This window comes from Bubalus kerabau, chromosome 3 (genome assembly GCF_029407905.1).
Source record: "Bubalus kerabau isolate K-KA32 ecotype Philippines breed swamp buffalo chromosome 3, PCC_UOA_SB_1v2, whole genome shotgun sequence".
NCBI lineage: Eukaryota > Metazoa > Chordata > Mammalia > Artiodactyla > Bovidae > Bubalus > Bubalus kerabau.
In genome coordinates, this window is record NC_073626.1 from 50536125 (window position 1) to 50544397 (window position 8273).

Consider the following 8273-nt stretch of genomic DNA (forward strand, 5'->3'; position numbering starts at 1 on the left):
TGTAACATGACAAAACATGCAAATATTTTATATTTACAGTGAAATATTTCAAGAAGATACCTACTTTCCTATAGTTACATTTATTTTGTGAGCTAAAGAATGATTCAAATTCATCCACATTGAACACACTTGAATGCCACTGCCTTTAGGGATGAATCCATTGGTGATGTGCCTATTAAGACACAAATAACAGATCAAGGTGTACTCTTGGTTAATGTCATGTAAGGGAAAGTATTTTTAAAAATCTGACTCACAGAGAATTTTGTATGTTTTTAGAAAACAAATTCTCAAATTTAAGATTTACCTATAAGTATCAGCAATAATGGATATAAATTGCAGATTTTTAAAATTTTGACTTTTACAGGATGTTATACCCTTTATGCTTCTATGCTTTATCTATTTGTATATCAGTGTATCTATTTGTTTTTGTATCTCTTTGTCTGTTAATGATCTGTTACTACCCTACTTACTTTAAAAATAATTTTGAGACTCACAACAAGTCTTTCAGTCAAGAACTAGGAAGTGCAGCACACTTACCAGGTTACAAGCTCTGATGGAAATAACTTTAAGTTCTCATGAAAAGAACCCCTCAGTCAGGTCAGTCGTGTCTGACTTTTTGTGACCCCATGGACTGCAGCACGCCAGGCTTTATTTTTACCTTTTCATACTGTCCATGGGGTTCTCAAGACAAGAATACTGAAGTGGTTTGTCATTCTCTTCTCCAGTGTCATGAAAAGAACCCCTAAAGTTGCCTTATTAATTTTATGAAATGCTAGTGCAAGTCTGATATATACTAGATGAAAACATGAATATTTGATGAGCGTTACTGGAGGTAGATGAAGAATGAAAGATTTATTTGGTATTTAACCTTAAATTTGTCTACCCCTTTTGTCAAAGATTAAAGAAAAAAGACAAGTAGTTTGGACTCTTCTTTTTAATATTTGAAGGTATTTTGGATATCTAGCATTGTATGAATTAATCACATTAGAATTAAATAATAAATCAAACATTCAGAAAGAACTAGAGAATTATCCATTTCTCCAAACAGTTCCTCCTCTTGAATGGTGAGCTAATACACATTATCAGCAATGTCAGGCTGATAACCATCCCGCTAAAATTGTTGGCTTAGCTCTTGGTGTTTGCCCTGTTTGATTTTTCATCTTCCTGCCCAGAAGCTACTTCATTGATCTCCACCAGTCCCTTTCAACCTATGTGTTTCTGGCTAATACTGGGCGAAGTGAAATATCACAGGACCATCATCATAGTTAAAGTCATAAAAATATTTACACTGCAGGATGGCATTACAGGACTCCCCTCAGTGCTTGTAGGTGTACATTTTTCTGGAAATTCTACACAGAAACACAGACTTCCCTCAGGGTTCAGTGGTTAAGAATCTGTCTGCCAATGTCAGGGGACACAGGTTCAATCCCTGGTCAGGGAGCACTCCACATGCCATGGAGCAACTAAGCCCATTTGCTGCAACTACTGAAGCCAATGCACTTAGAGTCTCAGGGAAACAAGGGAGCACACTGCAATGAGAAGCCTCTGCACTGTAACAAGAGAGTAGCACCCACACACTGCAACTAGAGAAAGCCTGCATGTATCAATGAAGACTTAGCACAGCCTCAAATAAACAAATAAATAAAAATTAAGAAAGAAAGAAAGAAAGAAAAAAAAACAGACCTGCAGCCACTGCCAAAGAGGAAGGAAGCTGGGGCTTGAGCAGCTGGCACAGGTCTACAGCCCACTGCCACTGCTGCCCCTGCCACCAACAGGTTGGGAGCATCAGAGGCCATAGCCCAAGTGGAGGCCAGAGTTGAGGACTTGCATGTGAATTGCTCAGAGTCACCTGAGCTGGAGCTACTCAAACTCTGGGAAAGGGTACTTCAGGTGGGCTGAGCTGCCATCGCCCCTCCTCACCACACCCCCAGGCCCAGACCACAGGACTGGGATCTCCCCAGGCTTGGAACTCACTCCTCTCAGGCCCAATCCTCCAGGCCAAGCTCTGGGTCTTCCTTGGCTCCCTTCACACTCAGGATCGAGGTGGGAGGATATGATCATCTCAGACTTGGGTGGTTTCTCTGCCGGGATTGTAGTGGTTAGGAGCCCCCTCCTGCTGACTGCTAGGGAAGGACCAGCACATTCCCAAGGTCTCACTAGGCATCCCCCTCCTCCCATTCAAGAACAAGTTTCTTTTTTTCTCTCCATTGGAAATCCTGCCTGAAGTCCAAAACATCTATTTGTGTGTACTTCCCCAGTTCCTAGAGTACTCTTAGAAATACTATCTACTGACCAAGGTTCAGAAACTCTCATTCTTGACTTGACTTTTCATCTTTGAGACAAAGGTTGCCCCCCCCTCCAATATCCTAAGTAACTGACACTCCATGCCTAGGGCTTTATCAGTTTGGATCACCAGCTCCCTGGCTATCTTTATGTGATTATCCCCACCCATGTGAATTTCAGTTCCCTCTGGACTCCAACTTCCAGCTCCCACCAGATCTGGGCAGTCCAAGTGGGACTGACCAGAAGGGCTCTGACCCAGGATTTCTCACCCTGGAAGACAGCTTTAAGGAAACAAGGGAAGTGGATGTCTGGTAAAACCTGGCAGCTCAGGAGTGGGTGTTTTACTTACCCCACACTAGAAGATGAAAAAGTGCAAAGCTCAATGCATTGACAGGCTTGACTGGGGACAAGTGAAAAAAGAAGCCCAAGAAAGGCTCAGGCCATTGCCTGCTTTGCACTGAGCCTCCTGATTCTGATTCTAGCTAAGAGGAAGAAGAGGAATTTGGTGCAGCTGGAATCACTCTTGCCTTGTCAAGGGAGACTATTTATGATACTGCAAGATCTGGTATCCCCTCTGTGCTTTTGTCATCCTTGCCACCTGTGTCCTGGCCTGTGTTGGCTTGGTGTCTATGCAAATTGCTCTGCATACAGAATTCTCAAAAAGCTGGTAAGGTGGTCTTGTATTCCCATCCTTTTAAGAGTTTTCCACAGTTTGTTGTGATCTGCACAGTCAAAGGTGTTAACGTAGTCAGTGAAGCAGAAGTAGATGTTTTTTCTGGAATTACCTTGCTTTTTCTATGATCCAGTGGATGTTGGCAATTTGATCTCTTGTTCCTTGGCTTGTTCTATATCCAACCTGAACATCTAGAAGTTCTAGGTTCAAGTACTGTTGTAGCCTAGCTTGAAGAATTTTGAGCATTATTTTGCTAGCATGTGAAATGAGTGGAATTACGCAGTAGTTTGAACACTCTTTTTCATTGCCTTTCTTTGGGATTGGAATGAAAACTGACCTTTTCCAGTCCTGTGGCCACTGCTGAGTTTTCCAAATTTGCTGGCATATTGAGTGCAGCACTTTCACAGCATCATCTTATAGGATTTGAAATAGCTCAGCTGAAATTCCATCACCTCCACTAGCTTTGTTCACAGGGATGCTTCCTAAGGCCCACTTGACTTCCCACTCCAGTATCATTTCATAGCAAATAGATGGGGAAACAAAGGAAACAGTGACAGACTTTATTTTCTTAGGCTCCAAAATCATTGTAGATGTTGACTGAACACATGAAATGAAAAGACGTTTGGTCCTTGGAAGAAAAGCTATGACCAACCTAAACAGCACATTAAAAAACAGAGACATTACTTTGTCAACAAAAGTTCGTATAGTCAAAGTTATGATTTTTGCAGTAGTCATGTATGGATGTGAGAGTTGGACCATAAAGAAAGCTGAGTGCCAAAGAATTGATGCTTTTGAACTGTGACGGTGCAGAAGACTCTTGCAGTCCCTTGGACTCCAAGGAGATCCAATCAGTCCATTCTAAAGGAGATCAGTCCTGGATATTCACTGAAAGGACTGCTGCTGAAGCTGAAGCTCCAATACTTTGGCCACCTGCTGCAAAGAACCAACTCATTAGAAAAGACCCTGATGCTGGGAAAGATTGAAGATATAAGGAGAAGGGGACAACAGAGGAAGAGATGTTTGGATGGCATCACTGACTCGATGGACATGAGTCTGAGGAAGTTCCAGGAAATGATGGAGGACAGGGAAGCATAGCATGCTGCAGTCCATGGGGTCACAAAGAGTCAGGCATGACTGAGCAACTAAATGACAACAACAGCAAGGAAAAGTTTAGAACAATGAAATCTAATCAGAAAAGCTGTTCCAAGAAGTTCCAAAAGTTAAGGAAGAGCTACTTAGCACACAAAAACAACTTAAGAAGACTGAATCTGAAGAGCTGGGGTTGAACAAAGTCTGGATAAACATCACGTAAATAAATAAGCAGATTTCTCTGTTGACTTCCACAATAACCCACATCAAAGCCAATGTCAAGTTAGCTGCAGACTTAATTAGCCTGCCTGGCACTGTAGAGGGACTTCAGAAGAGTGTAACTTCTATTAGCAACACTTTAAACAACATCTGTCTTGCTGTGGAGGCAATACAGAAGACTGTGGATGAATACAAGAAAACCATGAAGTTACTGCAGAGTGGCATGAATCAGCATGCCTTAAAGGAGACCATTGGAAACAACCAGATCATTTCATCACTTCCAGCTCTATCTGAACTTGATAATAAAACACACGGTGTGAGTTTGAAGCAGGATATCCTGTACCTCCATAGTTTTTTAGAGGAGGTAAACAGTGCCCCAGGGGAGTACCAGAGATGGAAGTAACTTAAACTCGAGAGAATGAATGAGGCAGTTAATAATCTTACCCAGAGAGTCAACTTGATAGAAAGAATTCTGTTTGCTATAAGCAAGGTAGAAAAGCAAGTGAACCTGTCCTCCAGCTGTCTCTCCAAAAAGTCTTTGCATCAAGTGACCAGCAGAATACAGTTTGTAAAATCCCAGGGCTTAAAGGAGGAAGAGGGCATCAGAGGATGAGATGGTCGGATAGCATCACCAATGCAGTGGACATGAACTTGGGCAAACTGGGAGATTTTGAGGGACAGGGAGGCCTGATGTGTTGCTGCAGTCCAGGGAGTTGCAAAAAGACACCACTGGGTGATTGAATAGCAACAACAAAGAAAGAAGTTAGTTCAGATTCTCAGGTATTCAAGCTCAGAGAGAAACTGTAGCTGATCAGTGCTCTCACAGACAAACCTGAAAGCAGCAGGCCTCCAGAAACTACCAAATGAAGAGCAAGTACAGGGTTTCAGGTCAAAGCCTTCAGCGTTGCCAAAATTCCCACAGTCTCTTGGAGATCAGATTGAGAAATCTGCCCAGATAAAACTTGTCTTCCTATCAGTAATTTCTAATATTGAAGATCTTCAGGACTTGCTCCATAGCACTGACTGTGATGTGGATGGGAAGCTGACTTACCAGGAAATCAGGAACTCCTTAGATTCTGTTATGTCAGAACCAGAACATTTGAGAGAGTTTGATTCTGATGGAGATGGAAGATACTCATTCTTAGAGGAAGAGTAGCTTTAGATGTCTAGCTTTATCAGGCTTATTTTAGAAATGAATATGTGCCTTAGATTACCTGATATCTACTCAGTTTCTTTTTGATTAAATGAGTGGTATTTTTAAAAAATCAAATTAATAAATAACATATTAAAATGTTTTCACCTGCAATAGTGTGCCAAGTAAAATGTGGTATTTTACACTCTGAATTGGAAAAAGTATCACATAATTTAATTATCCACCAAAACAAAGTGACATTTTGTTTTGGACATCTATTACAGCATCACTCAGGAACGATAAAGAGCTTTCAACTGAATTTGAGGACTGTGGTTGGGATAGTTTGAGTTAATGAAGAAGACTATACAATGCATGTGAGACTCACTTTGGCATCCTTTTTTAAGTCACTTCAGTCATGTCTGACTCTGTCCGACCCCACAGATGGCAGCCCACCAGGCTCCCCATCCCTGGGATTCTCTAGGCAAGAACACTGGAGTGGGTTGCCATTTCCTTCTGCAATGCATGAAAGTGAAAAGTGAAAGTGAAGTCGTTCAGTCGTGTCTGACTCTTAGATACCCCATGGACTGCAGCCCACCAGGCTCCTCCGTCCATGGGATTTTCCAGGCAAGAGTACTGGAGTGGGGTGCCATTGCCTTCTCCTTGGGATCCTTGGTAAACATTAGAAAATACAATAATTCTGCAGGAAAAGGGAAACTAAGGATATGATTCAGAGGATATGATTATGGAGTCTGACATAAAATACAACCACTTACACACTCAATAATATAATGTATGTAACATATATATGCTTGAATTGCTTACAATAAAATAAGATATATATAATATAAACTATATACAAATAATATATACTTGATTATACTATTTACATGTATACATAAATAGAATATTTATAATAGTAGCAAAATAATTTAAATCATCATGAATAACATATATATATTAGTTTACTATTATTATTACTACTACACATATTATTCTATTGTGTGTGTGTATATATACACACACTACTTATGGCTATTTAAATTATTATTTGAAGTATGTTTTTTAACAAGGGATCTATATAGAACATATGGTATATGTGTGTTATATAATGTGTATCTCACTGAATGCATTTGTATATAATATTCAATGAAAATAGCCAAAATACAAGGTTGATATGTAGAATGATTACACCTTTGTGAAATGGCATCTACCAAGATTGCCTATTTTGCAGTCCAAGACAGAGTTTGAATCTTCAATTACTCATACACATAGAGGCTGCTGTGGGTTAGGGAGCCCTCCTTCCTCTTGAAACCCTTGGTGGTGGCATGTATGGTCTCTGAGATCATTGTGGCTCAAAGGAGAGGTGAGGGAGCTGCACCAACTCTTAGCTGGCTTGACCAGAAGGGGAGGTGTGTTCTTAACCACCATATCTATCATCCAGAACTAGTCCCACAGCTCACATACACATTTAAGAGATCCTAGGGTGTTACTCTGCCACAAATGTACTTTTTAGGAAATAAAATATCCTCTATAAAGATTGCTATTAACATCAAAATATTAATAACAGCTTTCTGAGTGACTGATTATGATTAATTTCAACTTTCTTCTTTGTGCTTTTCCCCTTTCCCAAATACTCTGTTCAGTTCAGTTCAGTTGCTCAGTCATGTCTGACTCTTTGCGACCCCATGAATTGCAGCACGCCAGGCCTCCCTGTCCATCACCAACTCCCAGAGTTCACTCAAACTCATGTCCATCGAGTCAGTGATGCCATCCAGCCATCTCATCCTCTGTCGTCCCCTTCTCCTCCTGCCCCTAATCCCTCCCAGCATCAGAATCTTTTCCAATGAGTCAACTCTTCGCATGAGGTGGCCAAAGTACTGGAGTTTCAGCTTTAGCATCATTCATTCCAAAGAACACCCAGGACTGATCTCCTTTAGAATGGACTGGTTGGATCTCTTTGCAGTCCAAGAGACTCACAAGTGTCTTCTCCAACACCACAGTTCAAAAACATCAATTCTTCAGCGCTCAGCTTTGTTCACAGTCCAACTCTCACATCCATACATGACCACTGGAAAAACCATAGCCTTGACTAGATGGACCTTTGTTGGCAAAGCAATGTCTCTGTTTTTGAATATGCTATCTAGGTTGGTCATAACTTTCCTTCCAAGGAGTAAGCGTCATGGCTGCAATCACCATCTGCAGGGATTTTGGAGCCCCCAAAAATAAAGTCTGATATTGTTTCCACTGTTTCCCCATCTCTTTGTAATATGTAATATTTTCATAAAATAATTTTTAAAGTATTAAAACTAGAAAGTAGCCATGTACTCCATGTCACATTACTTTAGCTTTTTATTAGTTTTAGGAACTATTAATATACCTTTAAAAAAATTACTTTAGCCCTCAGTAAAACATAGCTATAATCTGTTAACATATACTTTGTGCCTTGGTAAAATATAAAATGTAAGATCACTATAGACTTAATTAATTTGTTTTTGCAATTTAAATATTTTATTGGGGTAGAGTTCCTTTACAATTTTGCATTAGTTTCTGCCGTACAACATCATGAATCAGCCATTTGTACACCTACATACTCTTCCTCTTGAACCTCCCTCTCACTCCCCCTGCTAATCCCATCCCTCTAGATCATGGCAGAGCACCAAGCTGAACTCCCTGTGCTACACAACAGGCTCTCACGAGCTCTCTGCTTCATACATGGTAGTGTACATATGTCAAACCTAATTTCCCAGTTCATCCCACCATCCCCTATCCACCCCCTCATCATGTCCACACATCCTTTCTCTATGTCTGTGTCTCTGTTTTGCCCTAGTACTAAGTGCATCTACATCATTTTTCTAGGTTCCATATATATGCATTAAG

The 8273-nt window shown here is 40.6% G+C and overlaps 1 pseudogene; it reads left to right on the forward strand.

Moving 5' to 3' along the window:
* The first annotated feature begins 1210 nt into the window (after window positions 1–1210).
* On the forward strand, window positions 1211–5420 carry LOC129647249 (EF-hand calcium-binding domain-containing protein 14-like; annotated as a pseudogene).
* Window positions 5421–8273: the final 2853 nt, after the last annotated feature.